The sequence below is a fragment of the Phascolarctos cinereus genome, unplaced genomic scaffold (genome assembly GCF_003287225.1).
Source record: "Phascolarctos cinereus isolate Bilbo 61053 unplaced genomic scaffold, phaCin_HiC Scaffold_1;HRSCAF=81, whole genome shotgun sequence".
NCBI classification, from domain to species: Eukaryota; Metazoa; Chordata; class Mammalia; order Diprotodontia; family Phascolarctidae; genus Phascolarctos; species Phascolarctos cinereus.
In genome coordinates, this window is record NW_027555514.1 from 2,295,849 (window position 1) to 2,323,159 (window position 27,311).

At 43.4% G+C, this 27,311-nt stretch overlaps 1 protein-coding gene across 1 annotated transcript in view; it reads left to right on the forward strand.

Annotated features, from left to right (window-relative positions):
- Positions 1–27,311, forward strand: part of NXPH1 (neurexophilin 1) — a 232,745-nt gene that overhangs the window by 92,780 nt on the left and 112,654 nt on the right. The gene's annotated exons all lie outside the window — the stretch shown is intronic.

The window sequence follows — 27,311 nt, forward strand, 5'->3', positions numbered from 1 at the left end:
ACGATTTCTTAAACTGTTTGCTATGTACATTGGGCAATCTGCTTCCTCATTTGGAAATAGCCCGTGTGCCTTGATGTTCTCCTTGTGGGCGTGTGGCCATGGGGCTAAAAACCAACCCAATCTGTTGTAGATTTCACATTTTGCATGATTAGTGTGCCGTGTTTATTTCCAAGACTAGGTCAATGTCATCATTTTGTCGCCCTTAATGGAAAGCTGCTTGTGGTAACTCTCAGGAGACTGTATTTCAGGACTTTATGTTTGTTACACATTTGAGCAAATCAAAGTGGAGGAAAAAGGGGGGCTGGAAAGTGCTGTATTTTCTGTCCCTTCAGAGACCAAGGAGCTCAATAAACTAGGAGAAATGCCAGGGCAGGGATGAGATTGTAGTCCCAGCCAGGTTCTGGCAAGCGAAGGGGATTGACGAGTTGCATGGACAAACAAAATAACATGGAAAAATTCTCATGGGATATGTCTTTGGAGGTGGGGAAGATCTGAGTGAGTGCTCTGCGGGCTGGTCCCCAGGCTGGAAGCCAGGAGACCTACGATCTGCAACTAACTAGCTCATTAACTAGCTGTGTGATATTGGGCTGATCATTAACCTCACTGTGCTTTGGTGCCCTCCAGTGCCAAGGGATGAGAATGGTCTAGATAAGCAGTTCTTAAATGTATTGGTTTCAGAACTCCTTTATACTCTTAACAGTTATTGAGGACCCCCACTCCTGCAGTTCACCCAGAGCTTTTGTTTATGTGGACTGTAGCTATTGATATTCACCATATTAGAAATTAAAATGTCTTTGAATTATTTTGAGAATCGTTTCAACCTCCTGGACCTCCTGTAGGGTCTCTAGAACCCCTAGGAGTCTGCAAACCACACTTTGAGAATAGCTTGTCTCAATCTCTCGAGCCCCGAGAATCTGCAGGGAGCTGGCTCCACTCAAATGATGAGACCTGGAGTGTCAGGGTTGGAGAGTAGCAGTTAGGAGGCATGGCTCCTCTGCTCTTTGTGTCTGGCAAAGTCACCTATCTCGAGGCATTGATTTTCTCACCTGTGAAAGGGGAACAAGAAGACTTCCTTCTCTGGTAGCGTTTGTAAATCTCAAAATGCTAGGGAGTCAGGCACTGCTGACAAGAAGATAATCAGGAAGGAACATACCTGCTTCTCCATCCCTGGTACTGTGAGAGTAAGGATTTGCCCCAGCAGTGAAAGGCTGATTTCACTGTCAACAGGTTCTCTGTCAGTAGATTCTGCCTCATCAGAGTAGAGATCTGGCACCTTCAAAAAGCAGCACCCACATTTCCAAGGAAGGTGATTTCTGGCTATTCTCCAGCATACCCTCAGTTGGCATCTGATCTTATTGACCCTGAGGAAGCACAGACAGAGTGGAGCTTTGGTTTCATCTCAAGAATGTGGAAACAATGAAAAGCACGTTGCCATCAGGTATCCTTCGAAAATCAGATTCATTTTTTGAGACAGTCACGGGGACTACAATGAGGATGGCCCAGTACAGAGGGCAGTAGAAGTTCATCAGTCCTGCATCTATCTTCTGCCATGCTGGCCTCAGTTCTAGGCTTACTGGCCAGGAGCTGGGAGGGACTTGAGGTCATCTGGTCCAAGTCCCTTATTTTGAGGAGGAGGAAACTGAAACTAAGTGACTTGCCCAAGGTCCTTGGGGACTATGTCAGGAGTGTGGTTCCAGCTTCCAGTGGGCCACTCGGTGACAAAGGTTCAGTGGCTCTCTTCAGGGGAGGTTATCTGTCACTGGCCCACCCTCAGGATCACTGCCACTTGGTGGGACTACAAGTTTCAACATAATGTGCTCTGTTTAATACACAAACTGGGTGTTCTTCTGCAACAATTCAATTGGCGGTCCTTCATTAGATTCCTATCAGGACTGGGGATGGCGATGCCACAGAAGGGAGGCAGTTCCTGGGTGCTCAAGGAACTATGAGGAACAGGACACATGGGGGAGAGGGGGAGATAAGGGGAGAATTTATGTGACATATTATGTGCCAGGTACTGTTCTAGATGCTTTTTACAAATATCATTTCATTTGATCCTCATGACAATCCTGGGAGGCTGCTTCTATTTCCATTTTAAAGTTGAGAAAACTGAGGCAAAGAGAAGCTGAAGGAATTTCCTAGCTAGTAGTAAGTGTCTGAAGAGAGATTTGAACTCAGGTCTTTCTGACTCCAGACCAAGCTCAATCCACTGCCCCACCTAGCTGTCTCAAAGTTATACAAAGTAAAGACTAGATAATTCATGTGTGCCACTCAAGAGAGTTCTGTGACCAGGAATACGTGAGGCCATGCCCACATTTGCCTACGTAACACCTGCCATATGGCTGACACCTCCGTGGTGCCTGGTGTCGAATGCCGAGAAAACCTACATTTGCTCACAAGGCTATGTTTTGGGTTCAGAAAGGAGAGACACTTAAAAGTTACAACCTTGGTCCTTTCCAGATGTGTCAAGTAAGGAGTTTAGAAAAGAGAAAAAAGAAATTGAATGTGAGTTAGGAATATTTGTGCATAGCCAACCTTGTCCTTTGTGATGGATGGTGATGGTGGCAGTGTGCATGAGCAGTGCCCAGACTTGGGACTCACTGTCTCACTGCTATGGTGGACTTGGCATCTAAACAGCAGGGGGTTCAAGTCAGCCTTCTTCACTGGCTAGCTGTGTGACCTTAGGAAAGTCATTTCCCCCTTTTCTGAATATCCCTTTTATCTGGATGAGTCACGTGGAAGGGAGAATGGTCAGAACCATTCTTCTTGGCCCCAGATGGCATGACTAGGAGAAGTGGGGAGAAAAGAGTCAGATTTCACTTTGCTGTCCAAGTGTTCCATGAGGACCAAACCCAAGGAGCCTGGGCTCCCTCACTGGAGGATTTATGTGTGTGTGAAGGGCCTTCTGACTCAGATTCCGGGTTCCTATGGTCCCTCGGCCCTGAAGGCACTGCTCTTTTCCAAGATAACTCCAGTTATTTAGGGCCTTCTTCTCTTCCACACCTGTAAATCTGGAGCCATGAGAAGGGATCTGGGTCGGGGGGTATGTAAGGCAATTGGATGAAGGTTACCAGGAAGAAAATGTTGAATACTGTGGATAAGTTCACTTACCTTGACAGTCTACTTTCCAAGGATGTCCACATAGATGATGAGATTGATGTACGCATTGCCACAGCCAGCTCAGTGTTTGGGAGGCTGTGAAGGAAAGTGTAAGAGAGAAGAGGTACTAGGCTGCCTACAAACTGAAGGTCTATGAAACCTGGACAACATACCAGCTCCATTCCTGGAAAGTGGATCACTTCCATTTGAATTATTTTAGGAAGATTCTGAAGGTGAGCTGGCAAAATAAGGTACAAGACACTGAGATCCCTTCTCTAGCTGAACTGTTAAGCATTACAACTCTACTATAGAGAGTGCAAGTCTGATGGGTTGACCATATTGTTCCAACGCCAAAAGCGTGTTTACCTAAAAGACTGTTTTATACGGAACTCGCACAAGGCAAGTGCTCACATGGAGGTCAGAATAAGCAATACAAGGACACTCAAGGTTTCTCTGAAGAACTTTGTAATCGATTGCATGACATGGGGGACACTGGCACAAGACTGCCCAGCACAGTGCACCCACATCAAAGAAGGTGCTACACTCTATGAGCACAAAGCAGAATTGCAGAAGCTCAAGCGAAACATGAGATGGGCAGGTTTGGAGACCTCTCTCCTCCAAATGTTCACTTGGACTATTTGTGCCCGAGCCGTGCCAGGGCCTTCTGAGCTCCTAGTGGTCTCATCAGCCACAGTTGGATGCAGACTACTTTGACCTCAACATGGTGATGTTGTTTTGGTCCCCTTCAAGCTCAGAGGACAATGACCAGCCACAAGGTTGCTTAGGGAGGACTAGAAAGGATCTTTAGTTGTTGAGAGAGAGAGAGCAATAATAATTTTCTTCAAATGCTATTATATAAACACACTTTAACACTCTCAATTAATGGGAAAAAAGCCCTTGTGACCTTCTTTTATTGCATGGGGAAATGCTGAAATTAACCTTTGCATTTTAAGTCTGTTTTTGTTTTATTTTTCCTTTAAATATATATCACTCTCTAGAATCTATTCTTTGAATCCCTTTGAAATATTCCCCTCCCCTCCAAACTTTACTATATCAGCTAAGGAACAGCTGGTCATAATTCTGGAGCAACATTCTGTCTAACCCTGGAAGAGTCCCTACCTTTTCCCCACTCTTTATGAGTAACCAAAACCAGAGCTGACCAGAGCAGACTGGCCTTAATCCTTCAGCATATTGGAAAATTCGTTGGTTCAGTGTCTGTCAGTGTTCGGAAAGGTTGGGCAGCCAGAGTCACTAAGGATGTAGGGATTGCCACATCTAATTAGATTTCTGGCGGCTGTTTGGCTGAGAGGTCTTCTGAGGTACTGACCCATTCCTAACTAATGGAAACAATCCAGTAGACCTGAGGGGCCACTGGCATTGCTTGCAGGAGTGGGATAGATTTTTAAATTTATTTCAGAACATATTTCTTGGAGGAAGCCTTTGACACTTCCTCCCTCCTTCAACTTCCTTACAAGAGAGCACCAGCAGAGCCTCTGATAAAAGTCAGTGAATATCAGAGTTGGGATTGGCTTCTTTTTTCTTTCCAATCAGATGATCCTGACACTCTTCAGTAGGCATCTGTGAAACTCCTACTGTGAACTAGGCACTAAGCTGGGTGCTAGGACTACAAAGGCGAAAAAGAACCAGCTCTTGATCTGAAGGAGCTTGCAGGAACAGGAACAAGATGTACACAGATAAATACAAAAGTATCCCAAATGACTTCAGGAACAGTACTAGAAACAACTGGGAAGTGGTTGGGAAAGGTCCTTGTAGGAGACAGTGCTTAAGCTATACCTTTGAATAGAGTTAAGGATTCCAAATGATGATGGTGAGGAAGGGATGTATTCAAGGCATCAGTGACAGTAACAAAGGCATGGAGGTGGGAGGTGCAATCTGGTATACAGGCAGTGGGAAACAGACCAATTTTCCTGGAATGTAGGCTGTGAGGGCAGCTGCTATGGAGCAAGGCTGGAAAGATGGGCTGAGAACATTGTGAAGGGCTTTCAATGCCAACCAAAGGAACATGGATTTTATTCTAGAGTCAAGAGGGCACAGTGGAAGCTTTTGGGGTCAGGGAAGTGACATGGTTAGAACTACGTGTGTCAGGTGCCAGCTCACCTTCCAGGGAAGAACAACTAAGAATCTATCTCCAACAGCTCAGGCAGCATGTTACATGGAGTAGGACAGAGCCCTGGTGTGTGGCCACCTTACCTGGGCATCTGATTTTAGCTATGTGACCTTAGAGAAATTACTTAATTTCATCATCTGTAAAGTGGGGGACTTAGGTAACCTGTCAGTCAATAATGAAGGAGCTGACATGCAAACCACTCTGTATAAATAAGATGGATACATGATAAATGAGAGATAATCAATAGAAGGACAGCATACGCATTATGTAGGATTGGGAAATGACTCTGGCAGAAGGTTGGACCTTCGATGAAACTTGAAAAGTCAATGAAGCCAGAAGTTAGACATGAGGAATGAGAGAATTCCAGGCATACAGGCTAGCCAGTGGCAATGCTCAGGGTCAGGAAATGGTAACTTGGACAAGAAACATGAAGGAAAGGATTGCTACTAGATTGTAGAGGGATGTTAGGCATAAGAAAAGTCAGAAGGGTCCAAGTTGTGGAGGGCTTTAAAAGCTAGAAGATGATTTTATATTTGATCGTGGAGGCAATGGGACTTGAATTAGTGTGTGTGTGTGTGTGTGTGTGTGTGTGTGATGTGGTCAGACTTGTGTTTTAGGAAGATCAATTTAATAGCTAAGTGGAAGAAGGACTATACTAGCAGCATGGAGAGGCAGGGAGGACCTGGCCAAGGTGGTATCAGAGGAGGAGGGGATAAGCATTGATAGAGCTCCTACTACGTGACAGGTGCTATACTGAGCACTTTGTACAAATATTATCTCATTTTATTCTCTCAGAACCCTGTGAGGTAGGAAATTGAGGCAAATAGCAGTTATATGACTTGCTCAGGGAAACACAGATAGCAAGTACCTGAAGCTGGATTTGAACTCAGGTCTTTCTGACTCTGGGACCACTGTACCACCACCTGCTTTAAGGAGGAGAGGAGATAAGGGCACATATGAGAGAGCTCATAAAGGTAGAAATCACAAGACTTGGCAATTGTTTGGATAAGGGGGTGAGGTGAGAGAGTGAAAAGTTGAGATGGATACATAGGTTATAAGCCTAGGCTGGGAGGCTGGCAGTAGAAGAGGGAGGGCTTGAGAGGAAAGATAATGCATTCCATTTTGGATCTGTTGAGCTTAAGATGTCTATTAGGCATCCAGTTTGACACACCCAAGTGCAGTTGGAGATGCGAGATTGGAGATCAGGAGAGAGGTTAGGGTTGGACAAACAGATCTGAGAATTATTGTTATAGAGATAATAGTTAAATCAATAGGAGCTGATGAGCTCACCATGTGAAGTCATATAGAAGAGAGTATGGCCCCAGATGGAGCCTGTGGGATACCCATAGTTAACAGGTTTGACCTTGATGAAAACCCAGCAAAGGAGATTGTGAAGGAGCAGTCAGACAAGCATGAGAACAACTAGGGGAGAGCATTTCCAGGAGAAGAGGGTGATAAACAGTAGCAAACCTTTAAGATTTCTTATACCTCTAAATCTATGAAAAATGAATCAAAGACTTTCAGTTTATGGGAAGGGACCTCAGAAACAATCTAGTCCAAATTGTAACCAAAGGGAATCTTTACTAGGACATACTTGACAAGTTGAAATATGAATAAATGACCATTAGGCAATGTAAAGGAAGTTTAGAGGTGTTAAGTGGGCCAGGAACTCAGAGACAGGAGAGTTCAGTGGGGGTGGAACAGTTTAAAAAGGTCTTGTGGAAAAGGTGGGCTGGGAGCTGGGATGGGAAGAAGAAAGGGTAGAGTTTCAGGAGGTGGAGAGTAATAGGCTTGCTTTTATAAGCATGAAACAAAAACTGAAAACCAAATATCCTCTTCAGAGTCATGTCGGCTTCTGCCAATCTATGAACTAATAGCTCCTCTCTGCTACCTTTAAAGCCAGATATCTGTATCATTGACTTTTCAAGGGTTTTATTCCTATGTACAACAAATTCAATCCAATAAGCATTTATTAAGTCACTACTATGTCCCAAGTACTGTTAGCGGGACACCAGGAAAGGAATTAATGGTCCCTACTCTCAATGAGTTTACAGTGAGTCTATTGGCTTAACCTTAATTCTGAGGTGCTTAGAACTGAACTTTCCAATACACACAATTGTGGCCCAGTGCTAAAATTTCTGGGCAGGTTCCAAAGAGAATAGCCATGAAGTCAAACCCTAAGGCAACATTGGGAAATCATCTTTGCCAGGCATCAATGAAATATAGTCACTAAATCTAACTGTCATTTCAAGAAAACAGAACAAACAAAAGCTTGGGAATGACCAAAAACTTGTTTCTGTAGAGGAGAAAACAGGATCTTAGAGGTGGACAGGACTTTGCAGGCCTTCTCATCAAACCACTTCAGTTTTCAGAGTAGGAAATGGAAATAGCCCAGTATGAGGAGGGGGCTCATTCATAACCTCTCATGGAGCTAATCAGCGTCAGACCAGAACCCAAGTACCTCCAGTTGTATTCCACTTCTTTTTCCACTTTTCTAGGCTGCATCAGGCAGAAGTTACATCAGCATAAGGAACAGGATAGAGTAGTAGAGAAGTGTGATCATCTTGTCTCCATCTTCACTGACAGTCAACCAACCAATCAATTAACATGCATTTATTAAGGGTCACTTAATAATAATAATAAACAATAATAAAACAGGCACTGTGGTAGACACTGGGGATACAAAGACAAGTAGATATAAAGAAAATAAATACAAAGTAGTTTGAGTGAGAGGACACTAGCAATGCAGGGTAGCAGGAGCTGAGTCTTGAAGGAAATACAGGGCCAAATGAGGAAGGAGTGAGGACATGCATACCAGTCACAGGGAACAAGAAGTACAAAGGCACCCAGAGAGATGATGGAGTGTCATGGATGAAGAGCAGAGGCAAGGGTAGTCTGGTTATATTGTAGAGGGGGAGCAGTATCTAGTGATCCTGGAGAAGAAAAATCCCCTTGACAGTCATGTGCGAGACGGACTGAAGTGGGGAAGCATGAGGTAGGAGATTAGTTAGGAGTCTATTGCAATTAATCTGGGCCAAAAGTGAAAAGAGTCTGACCTAATATGGTAACTGTGTGAGTAGAGAGAAGGGGTTGAATGCAGAAGATGTTTTGATGATAGAAACAAGATTTGGCAACTTATTAGATCTGTGGAGTTAAGGAGAGTGAGAAATCAAGGATGACGACAATGTTGCAGACTCGGGGCACTGGAAGAATGATGGTACCTTTGATAGAAATAAGGAGGTTTAGAAGGGTGGATGATTTGGAAGGAAATAAAAATGAGGTCTGTTCTAATCAGAAAGAAAGAAGTTGTTAGGGTTGTGTGCTCTGAGGAAAGTCTTGATTTTCTATACGTTACACACACTTAGAGAACACTTTATAATTTACAAAGTATTTTTCCTCACAACAGCCCTCTGAGTTAATGCATTGTTAATCTCATTTTACATATAAGGAAACTGAGGTTGATAGGGGTCAAATGACTTATCTCAGGTAACACAGTTATTCATTTTTGGAATTAAGATTCTAAATTATTTAAAAAAGCCAGTGTTCTTTCCACTATATGCCATTTTCTTCCCAATAAACAACAAAAGTGATCATACTGTGAAATGTCATTGAACTGCACATGTCTAATTTATATCAAATTGCTTACCATCTTGGACAGAGGGGAGTGCAGCAAGAGAGGGAGAGAATTTGGAACACAATTAAAAAAAACAAATGTTAAAAATTGTTTTTACACATAATTGGGAAAAATACAATATTATTTTAAAAAAGAAAGCAAGGGGGAAAGTACTTCCTTTATCTAGAAATTCTAAACCATGAGGAAACCAGCTTGGTTCTGTTTGACATGTGGGGGGAGGGGGAATTGGTAGCCTTTCCTATGCCAGGAGGTCATCCCAATTCATAATCTCCTCTAGCAAAACAGACTCTAGTTATTTGCAAAAAACCCCCACACAACCTCCCCCCTCAAAAAAAAAAAGTAAATATTTTTAAACCAGTGTAGTAATAAATTATTTCCATGGCTTAAAAGGAACCTGTTAATGGAATACAAAACTTCTCCACGACTGAGGGATCTCACACAAAAGACTTGATTTTAATGTTTTTTCACTGTTGCCCAAGCCTGTTTCTTCACCGCGGCAGAAGAAGTGGCATCTATCCTTGGTGATGAACTCACTTTAAGACCCATCATAATAAAAAGTCAGCACTTCTGACTAACATTGGCTCACTGCCAGCTATGCTTCATTAATGCCCACTTCATACTGTAGTTGTCCTTATATTCATACCTGCAGTCTATTTATGTCCCCTCATAGAGCCTTTTAGGACAGGATTTTGCTTCATTTGTGCAAGAAGGACCTTGTGCATAGTAAGTGCTCTACAAATGCAATTGTGAATGAATGAATGAAAAGAATAAGTGAACACTCTCAAAATCCGGGGACTGTGGCTGCCTTCCTGATTTGTTAGCATTGTAGGCTTCCTGACAGATTGAAAATGAATATGAATCCTGATGAGGAAGGAAGGAATAATTTGTGGTTATTTAAAGCAGGGCCCTCTTTTCATGTCAGGATTTCAACCAGATGAAATTTGACCCTTGAATTTTCTTTAAAAAATTATATATATATATATATATATATATATATATATATATATATATATATATATCAATGTTCTATTTGATTTTCATTTTTACAAACATCATTGTCCATTCCTTTTCTCACTCTGCAACACTAGAGACTTTCCACCAAGGTCAGTAACAGTGACAAGTCTCTGCTCTTCAGGATCCAGGGCTTGAAAAGGCTTTTGCTGGAAGCAGATGAAGAAGGCACCATGGGCTTGGACTTATCTTGCTCTCTGTTGTTCTGTCATTTGAGTAGTTAGTTCCATTAAAACCATGGTCCAATTCTGTGGCATCTCTGACTATTGTGTGATACACTGATCCCTTTAGGAAGTATACTTGTGAATAGTCTCTGCAGCCTCCCTTCAATGCGGGACACAGAGATAAAATAGGAGCCTTCTCTTGAAAAATGCGTCTAGCCTTGTCACCTTTGGCTCATCAAACAGCTACCTCAAAGTAGGAGGGATGCCTCCCATCCTTTAGTGATTCTGCCTAATATTTTCAGGGTCATTCTTAGAAACCTAGTGAGTGAGGCTAGAGAGAGTCCAGCCAAACTTCCCAGCATGTAACTCCTTTCAACGAAGGAAAAGGTCACTTCACAATTACATAGGTTATCCCTTCCTTCCCTCTTGGGTGCACTCACTGCCTGGGAATGATGGAAAGGATTTTGCTTTTTGCCCACCTTTTATACAGGTATAGGATATAATATTTGGGTTGCTATATCCGTTTTCGGGCCATCATGGCCATGAAAGGTAAAAAAAAAAGTGTTCAAGCAGAGTAAAAGCTTGTGCCTCAAGGGTCCTAAGCTTCTCTTTTGGTTTCATTAAGGGGAAGTTGGAACCTTTGGGGTCATTACCGACCATCCCTTCATGACTCTGGAGTGAACTGGGGCTTAGAGCAGTTTGGATTCTCAGGCAAAATCCCATGCAGAATGTCCAAATAGTTCATGAGAAGGTTTGTGGTTTCCAGAGTTTACAGAAAACTTTTATTTTTATTTTTATTTTTAATTAATTTATTTTGAATTATTAACATTCACTTACATATGCTTTTGAGTTTTAAGTTTTTCTCCCCCTCCCTCCTCATCTCCCTCCCCAAGATGACGTGCAATCTGATATAGGCTATACATATACAATTCTATTAAACATATTTTTCACATTAGCGATGTTGTAAGTAAGAATTAGAACCATCAGAGAGGGGAAACAAAATGCAACAGAAGAAAAAAAAATAGCAAATACTATGCTTTGATCTGCATTCAAACTCCATAGTTCCTTCTTTGGATGTGGATAGCATTTTCCATCCTGAGGCCTCTGGAGATGTCTTAGATCCTTGTATTTCTGAGAAGGATTAAGTCTATCAATATTAGTCATTGCGCAACATGGCTGTTACTGTGTACAACATTCTCCTGATTCTGCTCACTTCACTCAGCATCAGACCATACAAGTCTTTCCAGGTTTTTCTGAAGTCAGTCTGTTCATCATTTGTTATAATGCAATAGTATTCCATTACATTCATGTACCACAACTTGTTTGGTCATTCTCCAATGGATGGGCATCCTCTCAATTTCCAATTCTTGGCCCCCACAAGAAGAGCTGCTATGAATATGTTTTTACAGGTGGGTCCTTTTCCCATTGGTATGATCTCTTTGGGGTACAGCCCTAGAAGTGCTACTGCTGGGTCAACGGGTAAGCGCACTTTTGTAGCCCTTTGGCCATAGTTGGGGCACTTTCGGTCAATGTGAAGATGCTAGACACTGGGAGACGACGCGGTTTGGGATGGAGCCTCATAGCCTGGGTCCTGCAGGAGAATCAGGCTGACAAATCGTAGTTGACCTCTATAACACAAACCTTTCATCTAAACAGGTCATTCCCCCGCCCCACAATGGACGACGGCTTCCAATTACTTAGCAGACAACATCCAACCCCCCACCCCCCACCCCAGGCAAGGCCCTGTGTCCTTCATTTAGTGGTCAAGGCTCTCTCCAATATGGCCCCTGCTTGAGAGATGAAAGGAGGAAATGGCCCAATTTTCTGTCTTTGTAATTCCTCTTCTTACAGTTATCTCACTGCCAGCCAGGCTTCTTTAATTTTTTCTCACCCTCCAGGGTTTCCCCTCATGTTGTCCTTCCTCTATGAATTGTTCTTTCCTTTCCCCCAGCTCAATGTAACCTGTCCCATCTCTAAGCCATGGGAACACTTTGGCTCCTCTTATTGCACTTCACTTCATGAAAATCAGTGTGGCATGGCAGAAAAAAACTCTGGAATTGGTTTAAACAAACAACTGGACTTGAGTTCACTTTTTCTTACTTAAAACATTTGTGCCCGAGGGTATGTCACTTAACCTTGCTGAGCCTTAGTTTCCTCTAGTGTAAAATAGGGACAACAGTACCTACAGGAGCTACCTCCCAGAGCTGAGTGAGATTCACTTGGGGGAAGGGGTATATGCATCAGAGATTCTTCTATGCATATGTGGGATTGTGGTTATTTGTATTATTTATCAGTATTTATAGTATTTATATTGTTTATCAGGTAGCTCCATGAGGGCAGGGATTCTGTCTAACTCTTTTGAGTACTCCAAAGAATTTCCCATAGACTAATGACCATGGCATCACTCATGCATATTTTTTGACCTGAATGAAAGAAGGATGGGACAAATGAGTTTGCCTGAAAAGAATATGTTTACTTGGCTACTGAAGAGCTGCCATGCAGGTAACCAATGAGACCTCCCATTTCAAGGTGTGGGCAGCTAGGTGGTGCAGTGGATAGAGGGCCAGGCCTGAGGTCAAGAAGACTCGTCTTTATTAGTTCAAATTCTGTCATAGACACTTACTAGCTGAGTGACCCTGGGCAAGTCTTAACCCTGTCTGCCTCAGTTTCCTCACCTGTAAAATGAGTTGGAGAAGTAAATGGCAAACCACTCCAGTATCTCTGCCAAGAAAATCTTAAATGGGGTCCCAAAGACTGAAATGACTGAGGAACACCACCAACTTCAAGGTTTGGGTTTATTTGGATGCATTGCATATGCTTTTGTAACATAAAAGGGTCTTCATGTTTTCATCTAGCATCATGAGACTAGGACAATTGCAAAAGTGTGCCTGGTTGCCAGCATGCTTGAACATAAGCTGCCTTTAAAAGTGAGGGCTGTCAAGAAACCCTTTCAAAGAGCAATCACTTATCACTGGAATCATTGTCTAGGACAATCCAAAGAGACCCAGATTTGGTGGCAGAGGTTCTGAATCTGAAGCTCATGTCTTCTACTTACTGCTTGAGCAACCTTGGGAAACTCATCTCTTTTCTGTGCGCTTCAGTTTCCTCATCTTTGAAATGAGCAATTTGGGCTAGATAATCTCCATGGACCCTTTCAGTTCTAAATCCTATGATACAACATCAGGCCTGGTATCATGGAATCTCAGAAGCTTCTAGTTCAACTTGTATCTAAACAAGATCCTCTAATGATGATGATGATGATGATGGATGATGATGATAGACATTTTAAAAGTGCTTTATAAATCTGCAAAACCTGGTATGCACATGATGCCATTCAATGTCCACAACAACACTGGGAAGTAGGTAATATAGGTAATATTGCCACACTTACTTTACAAATGAGCTAACTGAGTTTTGATGATTTTCAGTGGTTTGCCCATGGCCTAATATTACACTCAACCAGTAGTCATTCATCCTTTAATTGATGACCTTTAATGAAGAGGAACTTGCTACATTCCCAGGGGAGTCCATTATACTTGGCAAGAGCTCTAATGGTTATCAAATGTTTCTATTCCTGGCAAAAACCCTAAGTTTGCCTCTTTATGATATCTACTTATTGTTACTAGTTCTGCCATTTAAGCCTGAAAAGAATAGGTCTCATCCTTCTTCTCTTCAAACATTTGAAGACATCCATCAATCATATTCCTGCCCCCATCTTCATTTCTCCAGGCTAAACATGCCCAGTTCTCTCAACACCTTGATTTGACACAGACTCCTGTCTGTTCACCACCCTGACTGCCCTTCTCTACATGTTCTGTAGCTTGTCACCATCATTTCTAAAATATGGCACCCTGCCACAACCACGTAGAAAGATTCAGATGAGGCCTGAGCAGTGTTAACACTGGCTTGAAATGCTCTGTGTATAATGCACTTAGGGCACGTAGGCTTTCCATATTGAAGCACCATGACGTAACTGCTTTGCATTTTTGGTCCTTCCAAATTCCCTCTCTGCTTTTTTCATTAGGACACAATTTACTTTTCTATTCAGTAGGTGAGCAGAAAGGAAGAAAGCTCCTTTGTTAGCTCAGTGTTTCTGCAAACACTGTGCATTTCTTCAGCATCCCCTATCTGCCAGGGTTTTTGCTGCTAAGTCCCTAAGAAGGGCCCTATTTGATGGAGTGCCTGGCATAGCAGAGTATGTATGTAGGTCCTGAAGAAAAGTAACTTTATTGAAAACAATAAGCTATATCATCCTGAAAAGGGGAATGTATTTGTATACCTTAGGGATGCAGCTGTTTTCTTTCCTGTGGGTCACCCAGACCCATCCCACTGCAGTCCCTGAAAGACCTTGCCCATGGTGTGCTGGATAAACTCAGCATCATTAGCAAATATGAGAGACAGCAGACTCACCTTTGATTGCGTTAATGACCAAATGCTTTTCACAGCTAATACAAAGAACCACCTGCCTGTCCTGTAAACTTGTGCCAATTCTAACTGGGTGGGCATCTTTCCTTTTCCCAGAGTAGAAAATCACTTCTGAGGGAGGGGGCTCAAGTGGTGTCTAAGCCAGGATGGTGTGCCTCACTTCATCCTTTCAGAGCTCTCCTGTAGCCCAGCCACCAAGCAACACAACAGGTGGAAAGCATTGAGTAAGAAGACAAGGGAAGCTTATCTCCCTTTTGCAGAGTCCAGCTGGTTTCCAGAACCACAATAACAGCAGCCAGCAACTCTCTCCACCTCCCATCCCTTCCTGTGAGTTAGTCCAAGCCTCAGCCAAATCCTGAATAGAACTAAACTTCCTTATCAACCCCTACCTGCAGGTGAAAATGGTTTCTGGCAGCCAAGCTTCACCCTGGTTCAGATATAGTCATGATTGTAAGCATTGCAAATATGTAAATGGGAGATATTCGGGACTTTCTGCCCTCCTGTATTGTCTTCCCTTGCCTCAGTACCCAACTGAATCTTTTTCCTTTCCACAAAAGAGTGAGGTCCAAGGCATATTCATTTTCTCAATGCAAACTGAGGACTTTGCAGAATTCTCAAGGTTCAGAGTAAAAAGTATCTGCATGAAGAAATGTATCAAAAGAAATATAAAGCAATTAAGGCACCATAGCCCCATTTAGGCTGGGCAAAACCTTTCCTGCTAGAGTTGGCCAAAAGTTGGGCAGAAGAGCTCAGAGAAGTCAGGTGGGAAAATGAAAGAATTTCTTGGCATCATCAGTGGGGGAAGTTTTTCTGAACATAGTTTGGAAGATGGAGTGTAGTATGCATGCCCTACTCTGAGCTCCTTGTCTGCTGAGGCAAGGGAAAGCATTCTGGAGTGCCAAGTTTTAACACATAATCCAGATCTGGGAATCTTTCAGTAAGCCTCCAGCTGCTCAGGATATGCCAAAGTCAGACTTTTGAAGGGTAAGAATGAAATAACTTTGAAAAAGCTAAACCGAAATGTATAAGTATTAAACACAAACCCACACAGCAGCCTAGTAGGAAAAAATATTATACACAAAATCTGTGATGAAGGCAAAGGCTTCTTTTCCTTATTTTACAGGCCAATGGTAAAATTCCAGAATTCCTTCTCCATCACCTTTGCATCATAAAGTCAAACAGCACCGAGTTTCTCCCTGCCCCCAATTGTACAGATGGGCAAGTAAAGGCCCAGAGCATGGAAGAAATGACAAAGGTCACTGCTGGTTTGTGATACAGCTGAGCTTGAAATTTGGTCTTTGCGAGCCCCATGTTTAATGAGCTCCGTCATCTCTCTTGCCCAGTGAGCAGAAAACGAGTATTTAAAACCCGGGTCTCAACTTGCAGTGTGAATGACGAAGTTGCAACTGTATTGCTAGAAATGCGCTATGTCATAGGTGAACTAGGTTGGAATCCCATTCATGGTACTCGCTTTCCATGTGACTTTGGGCGAGCAATTTTATGCTTTTATTCTCAGTTATCTTATCTATAAAATGGTGCTAGTAACTTACATTTGATTTAGATCACATACATTCTTTGAGCAAAGTGCTTCTAAGCCAGAAACATCATAGAAATCTGAGTTTTAGTAATCTATGGTGATGACAGTTAGGTGGCTTGGGAAATAGAGTGCTGGGCCTAGAGTCAGGAAGACCTGAGTTCAAATCTAACCTCAGACACTAGTTGGGTAATGTGGGGCAAGTCACTTAATCTTTGTTTGCCTTACACTGGATGAGGGAATGGCAAACTACTCTAGTAGAAAACCCCACAGACAGTATTGGTGTGTTATGGTCCATGAGTCACAGATTCAGATATGCCTGAATGACTCAACAATGACGACAACAACAACAACAACAACAACAATGACAACCACAATGGTGATGGCAAGTGTTGGCTTAGGGGCTTGGTGTACAGTAAACAAATGAGCCCTCATGTTGTTGCTTTGTGGCCTTGGTGGATTCATGATTGGGTCAGTCTGGGGATCCCTTCCACTGGCACAGGTCCCATGGGACCAAGTCCCACCTTTTCAGCCTGTGAGATTTCCTTCCGCATCCTCCCATCTTTCACAGATGATATACCCAGCATACTGGGTGCAATAACAGTAGATCAGCTCTCTGTCCCTGAAACTGGTGTTATGCACACATATGTTCCATATAGGGAGCATTTACTCATGTTTCACACCCTCTTCAATGCAGTCTGTTTAGGAGCATTCTAAATGAGGATGGGCAATGTAGGAAGAGGGTTATCATCTGACTCTTTTGGAGGTTATAAACAACACTGAATTTTTTGGATAATAATACCCAAATAGTCTATAAGATCAGCAATCATCAATGGCTTGAAGCTTTCTTACCACTCTTTATATTCAAAGAAAGAGAGGCATTATTGATTCTTACAGTAAGCCAGGCCTCCATGGAAGCTGATGTGAACGGAAGCCCCCTCAGGATTTTAAATCAAAATAGGTTGAGGTCATGTGACCATACCTCATCCATACCTCACCTGATTCCACTTCCCCCTATCTGCCGCATTGGGGAGCTTAATGAGGAGATGTGCATTTTTGGTGGGCCCAGTCATAATCTGAAAGCACAGGTAGAAGGTCACTAGCTACTTGCCTTTAGAAAGTCCCAGAGTTGGTGGTGGGGGAATCACAGGACATTTTGGTGAGCATCTGCACAGCATCAAATACGCAGAAGAAAGTAAGGATGAAATCCCTCACCCATGGCTTTACAAGAATGCAGATTTTTTTTTATATCATGTAGATGAAAATCTGAATGCTTGTCTTTTCCAGTTTTCATTGAATGTGTATTAGGATGGATTTACAGCCTCATGTAGCCTAATGGCAGATTCTCAACAAGCATGGAGAAGGTGACTTTCATTGTAGGCACAGATCTGCTAACCTTCTTTGGGGAATTGTGCATAAGCCAGTGATATGTGATGGGAGAGGTAGTGTAGCTTATGGACACAACACTGAACCTTTGGTTAGGAAAGATCTGGATTCAAATCCTCTCTTTGGCAATTATTAGTTGTGTAAAATGGGGTTCATAACATTTGCAAAACTTACAGTCATAGAGTGAGGAAAACATTTTATAATCTTTAAAGTGCTAAAGAAACACAAATAATTGCTACTCGTGATTGCTTGGTCTTTGTATTTCTGCCGCTTAGCTCAATGTCTGGCACAGAATAAGCATTTAAGAAAAGATCAATTGATCGACTGTCATTCACGAAACGTCCCTTCGTTTTTTGCCTGCCCTGTGCAGCACTCAGTGTGCTCAGTGCTGGGGGGATGCAGATAAAGAGGATGGAGTCCTTGCCTTCAGGAGGATCAGTTTTTCAGTGTGGCCCCTCTCCCACAATGTTATCTTTGTCATCATCATTGTCACTCCTGTTGTCATCGACATTGGCCACGGTCATCTACAGTAGCAGTAGCAGCAGCTGACATTTCTATGTGATCTGGAGGTGGCCTATTACTTACGTGCGTGTGCTCATTTGTACCTCTGAAGAGGGACCATGCTGAGGCTGAGACAATGTGAGCTTCTAAATTGGGAAAGTCTTTTGAAACTTTGTCACCTCCAACTCTACAATTCATGTTGATCTTTTCTGGCTTTGAATTCTGCCTGGTCTTGTCAAAACATCACTTCCCATGTCAAAGGGAAAAAAAAGAAAAAAGATGTATCTCTCCTTTCCCTGTAGCTCAAATAGCACTTCTCTGGAGTGATGGGGCGCTAAGTGTAAATGAATCAGAAAACGCCGCACTACATAGTACTTGAAATAGATAAGATTTTTATAAATAGGGGCAGAATTTCACTGAAGGTTTGAGAGAGCTAGCAGGGCTTTTTTTAGTGTCAGCAACCAGCAGCCATGCCTGGTTCCCTTTAACATCTCAGCAAGAGCAGGAGATGTTTTCTAAGATCGGAAACACCAAATGCCTCTTCCACTTATAGAAACATGGGATGTGAAGGGTGTTCAGAGGCCATCAAGTCCAGCCTGTCCTTGCCCAACTATTCTTGTCTGTACAGCATGCCTGATGAGTGGTCATTCAGACTTATTTCACCTCTGGTGATGGGAAGTCACTACTCCCCAAGGCAGACCATTCCATCCCAGGACAGCTTAGGAGGTAGGAACATTTTCCTTATGTTGATTTCAAATCTGTTTCCTTACCTCCTTCATTCATTATTCCTATTTTTGTCCTTTGAGATCAAGCCTAATAAGTAGAATTCCCCTTGCCTATGGCAGCCCTGAAATACTGGAAACCCTGAGCTTTATATTTGCTAGAGTATGTTTGACTCTTGCATTGTGGCATGGTAGATAGTATGCATGGAGTCAGAAAGACCTGAGTTCACTTTGTGTCTTGTCAATTGTCCTTCATTTTCAAAGAGGACCGATGACGTCATGGGTGATGTCTTGACTTACGTGTCAGTTGGATATAAGTGAGGCAGAGTTGCACAAATTCATCAGCCTCACTCTTCCAGAGTCAATGAAGTCCAGTGGGAAGACAAAAGTCAAGGTGACTGGTGCTGGTCTGGGATACAGTGGATGACCTTGGTGTCTTTGATGTATGACCAAGTGCTAAGTGCTCCACAGCACCTGCTTCAGCTGCCTTCATGACTGTTGGAACAAATTGTCCTCATCTGTCCATTCCGCCAGGATACTTCCTTCCCTCTTTCCTTCCTTCTTGGTTTTCACATATGTGGGGTAGACACCACCCTAAGTCATGGATGGGTTTGAGGCCTGTCAGTGTGTCTTAGGTAATTGTTTTCTGTGTGATCCTAAGCAAATCACTAAACCTCTCTCTGACTTAGTTTTCTCATCTCAAAAATAGGTGGCTAGGTGACATAGTGAATAGAGTACTGGGCCTGGACTCAGGAAGACTTCAATTCAAATCTGGCTTCAGGCCAGAATTGTGTAATCTTGGGTATGCCACTTAACCTCTGTCAGCCTCAGTTGCCTCAACTGTAAAGTAGTGACAATAATAGCATCTGCCTCTCAGAGTTACTGTGAATATCAAATGAGATAATATTTGTGAAGATTGTTGCACAGTAGGTGCTGTATAAATGCTAGCTATTTTTTTTTTATTACCATAGGCATAATGACAGCACCTACCACCCAGGGTTGTGGGTGTGTGTGTGGGAATCCAATAAGATCAGGTGTTTAAGATGCGTTGTCCATCTGCAGAAGCTGTCCAGATGTGGGCTGACCAGTGAGAAGAGTGAAGCAGGCCAGCTCCTGTGGCTGGAAGAAGGGCCACTTTATCTATGTTGTTTGGTACAGTCCAGGATACATTTGAACTCAAAAGATCCACAGTTTTATGGACTTGACTTTTGCTCAGTTTAAAACAAATAAATCAGGTCAGTTCTTTTTATGACAGAAAAGGAGAAAAAAGCAGTTACAAGTTATCCAACTCTGAGTTCTTTTATTTTTGCACTTCTATAACTAAAATGTCTCTTCTCTGCTTTAAATAAAAGTTGGCAGGTCATTAATCTTTAATGTGGATTAGTACCTCTGGGTATTTGGGGAGAAAACTCATTAAAATTCTTTTGTTTTATGGGCTGTGATTCTAATAGGACATTGGAGCTCATGTTTGGAATTTGCTGAAATGAAAATGAAACATGAAACCCTTTTTCAACTGGGTTTAAGCCACTGACCTAGCTTATGGGCACAGGGAGAGCTGGGCGGGGCCCCTCTGCATGTGCTGGGTCTCAGTGGAGCAGGAGTCCGAGTTGGTGAGGCTGCTCTAGCTCCAGCCTGGCCTGGTCTAAGAGACTCATTCCTCCTGAATGTGAAGCCTTCACTTGTGAGGCACTTCAGTAATGCGCACCCATGACAGCACAGAGAGAACATGATCTAGCATTTCTGAGGAACAAGGCAAAGACCTGGCCCACCTGAATCTTCACTGCTCAGGTTGGAGAGCAGAATGTCAGTCCAGCTTTACACACAGAGAAGCCAAGGCTCTCATTGGTGAGGGGCTTTGGCCATGCTTATACTGCCCATTTCCTTCTTCCCTCCCTCCTCCCTTCCTTCCTCCTGCTTCTTCCTTTCCTTCCCTTCCTTCCTCCTTCCCTTCCTTCCTCCTTCCTTCCTTCTTCCTTCCTTCCTTCCTTCTTCCTTCCTTCCTTCCTTCCTTCCTTCCTTCCCTCCTCCCCTCCCCTCCTCCTCCTCCCTCCCTTCCTTCCTTCCTCCTCCTCCCTCCTCCTTCCTTTCCTTCCTCCCTTCCTCCTTCCTCCTCCTCCTCCTCCCTCCCTTCCTCCCTCCCTTCCTCCTTCCTCCTTCCTCCCTCCTCCTCCCTCCCTCCCTCCCTCCCTCCCTCCTCCCTCCCTCCCTCCCTCCCTCTCCTTCCTTCCTTCCTTCCTTCTTCCTCCCTTCCTTCCTTCCTTCCTTCCTTCCTCCCTTCCTTCCTTCCTCCCTCCCTCCCTTCCTTCCTTCCTCCTCCCTCCTCCCTCCCTCCCTCCCTCCCTCCCTCCCTCCCTCCCCCTCCTCCTCCTCCCTCCCTTCCTTCCTTCCTTCTTCCTTCCTTCCTTCCTTCCTTCCTTCCTTCCTTCCTTCCTTCCTCTCCTTCCTTCCTTCCTTCCTTCCTTCCTTCTCCCTCCCTCCCTCCCTCCCATCTTGATTCTTTGTGGAGACAGTTGGATGCGGACTCAAGTTTTGGGCTGATATCACATCCTTGCTACTTAGTTTCTGTGTGACCTCAGGACATCCTTTACTTGAGTCTTACTTTCCTCATCTATAACATGGAGATTGGGATTCTTCAAAGCACTGAGGATGAAAAGATCACCCAAAGCACAGCAGGGAAACACATAGTGGGTGTGAAGAGACTGCTACATTAGAAATGAGGAATCACAAAGAAGCATCTGAGTGAAATATATGAAACAATGTGTGAGTGGAAAAGGAGATGGGCTTTTTGGGGAGAGAGACAGAGAGATAGACAGAGATACATAAAGAGACAGAGATACAGAGACAACAGTGCTAATGCTCCATTGGTATTCTTGTGATATTAGGAGAAAACAAGGAATGCTGGGTAGGCCTTGTATGGCAGACTGATGGGAGGGTGGCAAGAGCCCCCCCATGATGGGTAGGCATGGGAATATCTGAGAAACTGCTGACCTACCTCTCAGGGATGTCATGGAGCTCATATGAGATATCCCATATCAAGGACTTTACATACTTTAAAGCACTACTGAAACATTCTTGGTTATGAATCAGTGGTGCAGGGTGGGGGTGGAGGACCTTTTGGCTCCCAGGGATAGTTGGTTCAAAGTATGGCTCAGATCCTTTTCCATCCAACTCCCAATGCTTCTTGAATAGACTGAATCACATTGGACAGCATGAGGCCTTACAAAAGGTCTGCATTAGCATGCCACCCTCTGCCAGCAACATCTCCTTGTCTATGCTGCCTCCTGACATGTTTTGAATGCTCAGAGTGTACACTCCTCCTGTCTGCTGCTTTCCTTAGATTTTGAACTCTGAGAGGTCAGAATCTGTGTCTTTGGCATGGGGGGAAGACCAGGGAGCAGCACAGCTCTGTGACTTCAAATGCCATCAATTCTAGTGCTTTGACTCCTGGGATGGTGCTGCCCATGGCCTCCCTCCTTCTTTGGAATGTCCTTCATTGTTTCATGGTCACCATTCACGTGTTTACTACAGTCCTAGGAAACTGTCAAAAACATTGGCAATGAAAACACAAATCATTATGATTTCAGCTTTGACACGAACGGAAGGTCCTTAGCTAAGACTTTCTCCAAAGAGCTAAAAACAGCAGAGTTTAATATATTTGCAAAACATCCCTGGAGGTAGAAAAAAATTCATTTCCACAAAAGAGAAGGAAAAGCTTCCCTGGAGGCATCCTTGATCATTTTAACTTTAAAAAGTGATGAAACCATTCCCACTGTCCATTCTGAACCTCTTTCTTAGCTGGGATCGGGAGTTCACAGTTTACATTGTAAAGGCAATGAAGGGAGGTGGAGCGGGAGATTGCTCTAGTCTTAATTTCTTGTAATTATCAGAGACTGAGGGTCGTGTGACCTCTTTGGTCCTTGGTTTCATTATTTGTAAAATCAAGAGGAAGGGTGGAAAAAATGGCCTGTAAGGTCTATCTCAACCCTAATGTTCTACGATCCTATTGTCTTCAGCAAATCTTTGATCAGATGCTCCTGAGGGTTCCCTAGGTAATATGGGAGTTCATGTGGTTCAAAAAGAACCACAAACATGTTTACTTTGTACATTCCTTTTGACTTAAAAATTACCTTTCCATGCATCACATAGCAGGCAATGCCCTGGATATAGTAGATGTCTGAATAAATAAGTGTCTGTTGACTTGAATATCATGGTAGATGAAGGGAGTGAGTCCTTTGTAGCATTTCTGGAGTGTTGCAGGACTTTTGGTAATGGCTTCTAGTATCCTTGTGGGCAAGATGAAGGGATGAGGGCTGTGACAGTACTGTGAATTGAGTTCAGATGAGTGGAATGGGGGGCCTCAAAGGGTCACATAATGGGTTTAGGTCATCATAGAGGGTAACCTCCAGTGAAGTGACCAAAGAATCTATTACTGGCCTTCTTCCTTTGAAAAGTTTATACTAGTAACTTGGATGAAGACATGTATGACTGAATATCAAAATTGTAGATGATCCAAGACAGGGATGGTTAGCAAACACACTAGATGACAAAGACAGGGTCACACAAGATTTCTGCATTTGAACTGAATTTAATAAATTGAAATTTAATAGGGATAAATGGAAATTCCTCTATACATTCAAAAAATCAACTGTATAAATTCCTGATGGGGAGGTGTGGCCAAGCAGTGAGCAAGGTAGAAAAAATTTCATGACCTGCAAGCTCAGGATGAATCAACAGTGTGACATCACAGTGAAAAAACTTAAATGCTTTTTTAGGCTTCATTAAGTGAGGTAAAATGTCCCAAAATGATCATTCCATTGTATTATGACCAAGCAAATCTGGAGGTATTGCATTCGTTTCTGTGTATTAAGTTATGAGAAGTCAACAGACAAGTACCAGACACTTAAAATGTTGCAGGCATTGTGTTAAGGGCTGAGGAAATGAAGAAAGACTGCCAGATCGGCACATTTTAAGGACATTGACACAGTGAAGCACACTTAGAGGAGGACAACTGGGGTGGTGAGGAGGCCAGAGTCTGTGTCATAAGCAGAGACAAATGGGGATTCTAAACCTCCATAGGGGAGGATTCAGGGGAACAAAAGCAAATGCAAAATTGAAGGGCTTTCCCTTGGACAGGGAACGCGATTTGCTGATGAATAATATTCTGTCCTTCTGACTAGACACCACCTATTCTACCGACTGTCCTTTGCATGGCCTAGTTCTGAGGTTCTTCAGTCTCCTAACTGGACTCTTCTGCACTGGTTTCACTTGTCAACATTACTCAATGCAGGTCAACTAGAAGGGTGGGAAGTTCTCTGGAGATGGCCTGAGCTGTGAAGAGGACAGGGGGACTCCATACTCAATTTCCTGAGACTTTTTTTTTCTGCTGCTATAGAATATCCTAGACTCAAGGAAGGGAAGAGAGGAAAAAGCATTACAATCAGGGCAATCCAGAGAGGCTCGGCAAAGGAAGTGGTCCTGAGCTGAGCCTGGAATGAAACCAGGGCTTTGGAGAGGTGGTGGGGAAGTGGAGGATGGAGGGCATTCCAGGCATAGGGCATAGCCTGTGCAAAGTCTTAGTTAGAAATATACATGGATTTCTAGCATCTTAGTGAAGTTTTTAGGAATGACACCAATGGAGAAGCTATTGTCAATCAATTAACATTTGCTGAGTGTGAGTTATGAACACTTTGGGAAATGCAAAGTTTGCCTCCAGGGTCCCCACCTTCCAGGAGTGTACACTAGGACCTAACCGTTTTTGTGTGTATGCATGCAGCATGGTGCACACAAACAAGGCAGATGAAGCTCTCCCCATCCCCTTCCCGAGCCTGGCCATCATTCTTAACTCCAGCCACGGACAGTGAGCTGATTAGTGAGGCTGATAGGGAGGGTATGGGGTGGGAGATGGGCTCCAAAGGTGTCCTCACATACAATCTGTCCACATTCATGCCTACCAAGCTGGATTCCCCACCCCTCCTCACCCCTCCTTTGGGTGCTCTGTGGATTGCATCTATTTGCTTACTTTTCCGGTTCTGAGATATGGGCTGGAAAGGGAAGGCATGGGGACAGAATGTCTCCATTATTCCTTTAAGCCCTGCTTTCTACTTTCAGAGGCATATGAAAATGCCACACTTCCCACTTCATTTCCTTCAACTCAATTTTCCAAACATTATCAGGAACTTAGTTTAGATGAAGCTCTGTCAGATGCTCAGCATACAAGGACAAGACTGGAATAGCACATGTCTTTAGGGAGCTTCTGTTCTGCTAGGCCCTAGCAGTTAGGAAGATGCAAACCATGCCCAGGTATGAAAATATAAAGAATGCGTAGCATACCTTCAAGAGAGCTTGAGTGCTAACAATTAGGGGATCAGGAAGGGTCTTAAGGAGGAGCTGGGACCTGAACTCACTTGGAAAGAGGCTGGGCATTTGGGGATTTCTCAAACCCATTTCAGTGAAATACATCTTCTGTTGTTTCCCTTAATGCTAGACTGAGACAACCTAACCACGCCACAAGTGACTTTGTTCAACTATGCCACCATCTCAGTTGTCAAGAACATTCAATGAAAGGGTCTGATCAAGGCCCATTGATGAAATGAGATTGATGATCTTGCAAAGCACTAACTCTTTTGAGACAGTGTCTGATGAGCCTCTCCCTGTCTAAGGGTAGGCCCCCCCTCACACCTTGTCATCTCTCTATGAGTAAAGGTAGGTCCTCTGGCCCCTTGTTCCGATGACAGAGACAGCCCCTGCTTAGTTCTCAGAGAATAAAGCTGCTCCAAGATGAACTGGCTGGTTTGGAGTCGTTTTTTTTTTTTTTGTCACATACTAGGCAACCCCAATTACTGAGTCAAAGTGTTCTGGTTTTCCATTTTGTGACTTCCTTTAATGTTTATAGCCAAAATGTCTATCTTCAAATCAGCAAATTCCAAAGGAGAAACCTCCCAGATGCTCAGATTGTATGCTCTGAGGCTGTTTGACATCTGTAAGGAGAATGTCCTTCAGTTCCAATCCACATAGGATATTCGGGTGCAGCCTGGCTGCTTTGCAGACCCTGGGTATAGGTGCCCAGAGCACCAAAGCTCAATTCCTGGGGACTTCATCTGAGCCTGCTTTGTGTGGCTTTGGATTTAGGTGGGTGTATGTTTCATTTAAAAAGTTAAAAGCCAAGTGTCAGGGGAGGCTGACATGCTACTCAAAGAGAGGAGAGATTAATTTCAGAGGGTCTTGTCAATTCAGTGAGTATATAATTAGAAAAAGTGATTTGTGGCACATCGCTTTTCTCTCTTGGGAAGTATCTTATTATCCATGAACAGGGCAGGGGAGCTCTCTGTATACCCTTATTGCCATCCCCAGCCCCTTGCCCTCTGCCACAGGCAGCACTGGCATCAAGATTAGTGGGATACAACTCAGTGGCAAATCTGTAATTTTAAAATAAAATTATTTCAGGTTATCAATGTGGAAAAAAGGATTCAGAGCAGGTTTCTGGTGGAATACTATTTGCCTGTTTTCACACCTGGATGGCTTACCTTCAGAAATAAATTTTAGCTTCCTGAACATTTCTCCCTAACCTCTGGGATAGGGCAAGAAGCATGGCATCAAATGAATATTCTAAAAAGGGAAGTGATCTCCAAGTTAGACTCCAGAAAACAGAAATCTGGACTGGAATTGATCACAGAATCAGCGATCATGGGTGGACAATCTCTCTTTAGCAAGCCAGGGAAAGTCCTTTAATGTCACTACTCAGTTTCTGCATCTGTAAAATGAAGAGATTGCATTAGGTGACCTCTAAGATTGCATAAGATGCCCTTCCTTTCCCCTTCAAATCCTGTGATTGGGGAGCAGGAGCTTTGGTGACTGCACCTTTGGCAACAAGCTTTTCAGAGAACAATATCCTGTGTCACATCTCTGGGGTGGGGGAAGATCAGGAACAGTTGCTGTCTAGACCCAGACAGAAACGTCACTGCATCCTCCTAGTTCCAGGCAACCCCAAAGCTCAAATTTTGGGTGTTTGGAGACTGGCTGGCCTTGTTGAGGAAGCACTCTGTAGCATGGAAACTTTACCTCAGGAGCATGGAAAGAGATGCATTCAGGGGCTCCCCTGACCTTTTCTAGAAATGCCTACTTATTCATCAGAGAGTCCACACAGGAGAAAAACTATATATATGTGATATATGTAGGAAAAGTTTCAGTCAGAAGAACCATTTATTTAATCATTAAGTCATGCCACCTTTTTGAGCCTCTGTCTCTTCTGTAAAGTGAGCAGGACATCCTGTAGTGTCTACCTCAGAGGACTGTAGGGATGGTCACATGGGCCAATGGATAGAAAGTTCTCTTCTGGTCTTCAAGGACTGGAGAAATGTGGCCTTATTTTTGGAGGTGATTGAATCCCTTCCTTTCATATTGTAGAGGATGAAACTGAGGCATCTACACGTCAAGAGCAATACCCAAGGTCACAAAGTTGGTTTGGGGAAGAGCTTGGATTACCAAGTGGCTTTTCTCCTTCCTGATGGAGGCTCTTGCCACCCATGCTGGCTGTTTAGAGCGTTCATGACAGTTGCTTATTTTAGTTTTGAAAAGATTTCCACTCAAAAAAAAATCATCCCACTGGGGAAACTGATGAGCCTTGGGCTAAGGAGGTACTCAGACATTTGCAGAAGACTTTTTGTGGTAGCAAAGAATGGGAAGTAACTTGGGTGCCCATCAATGGAAA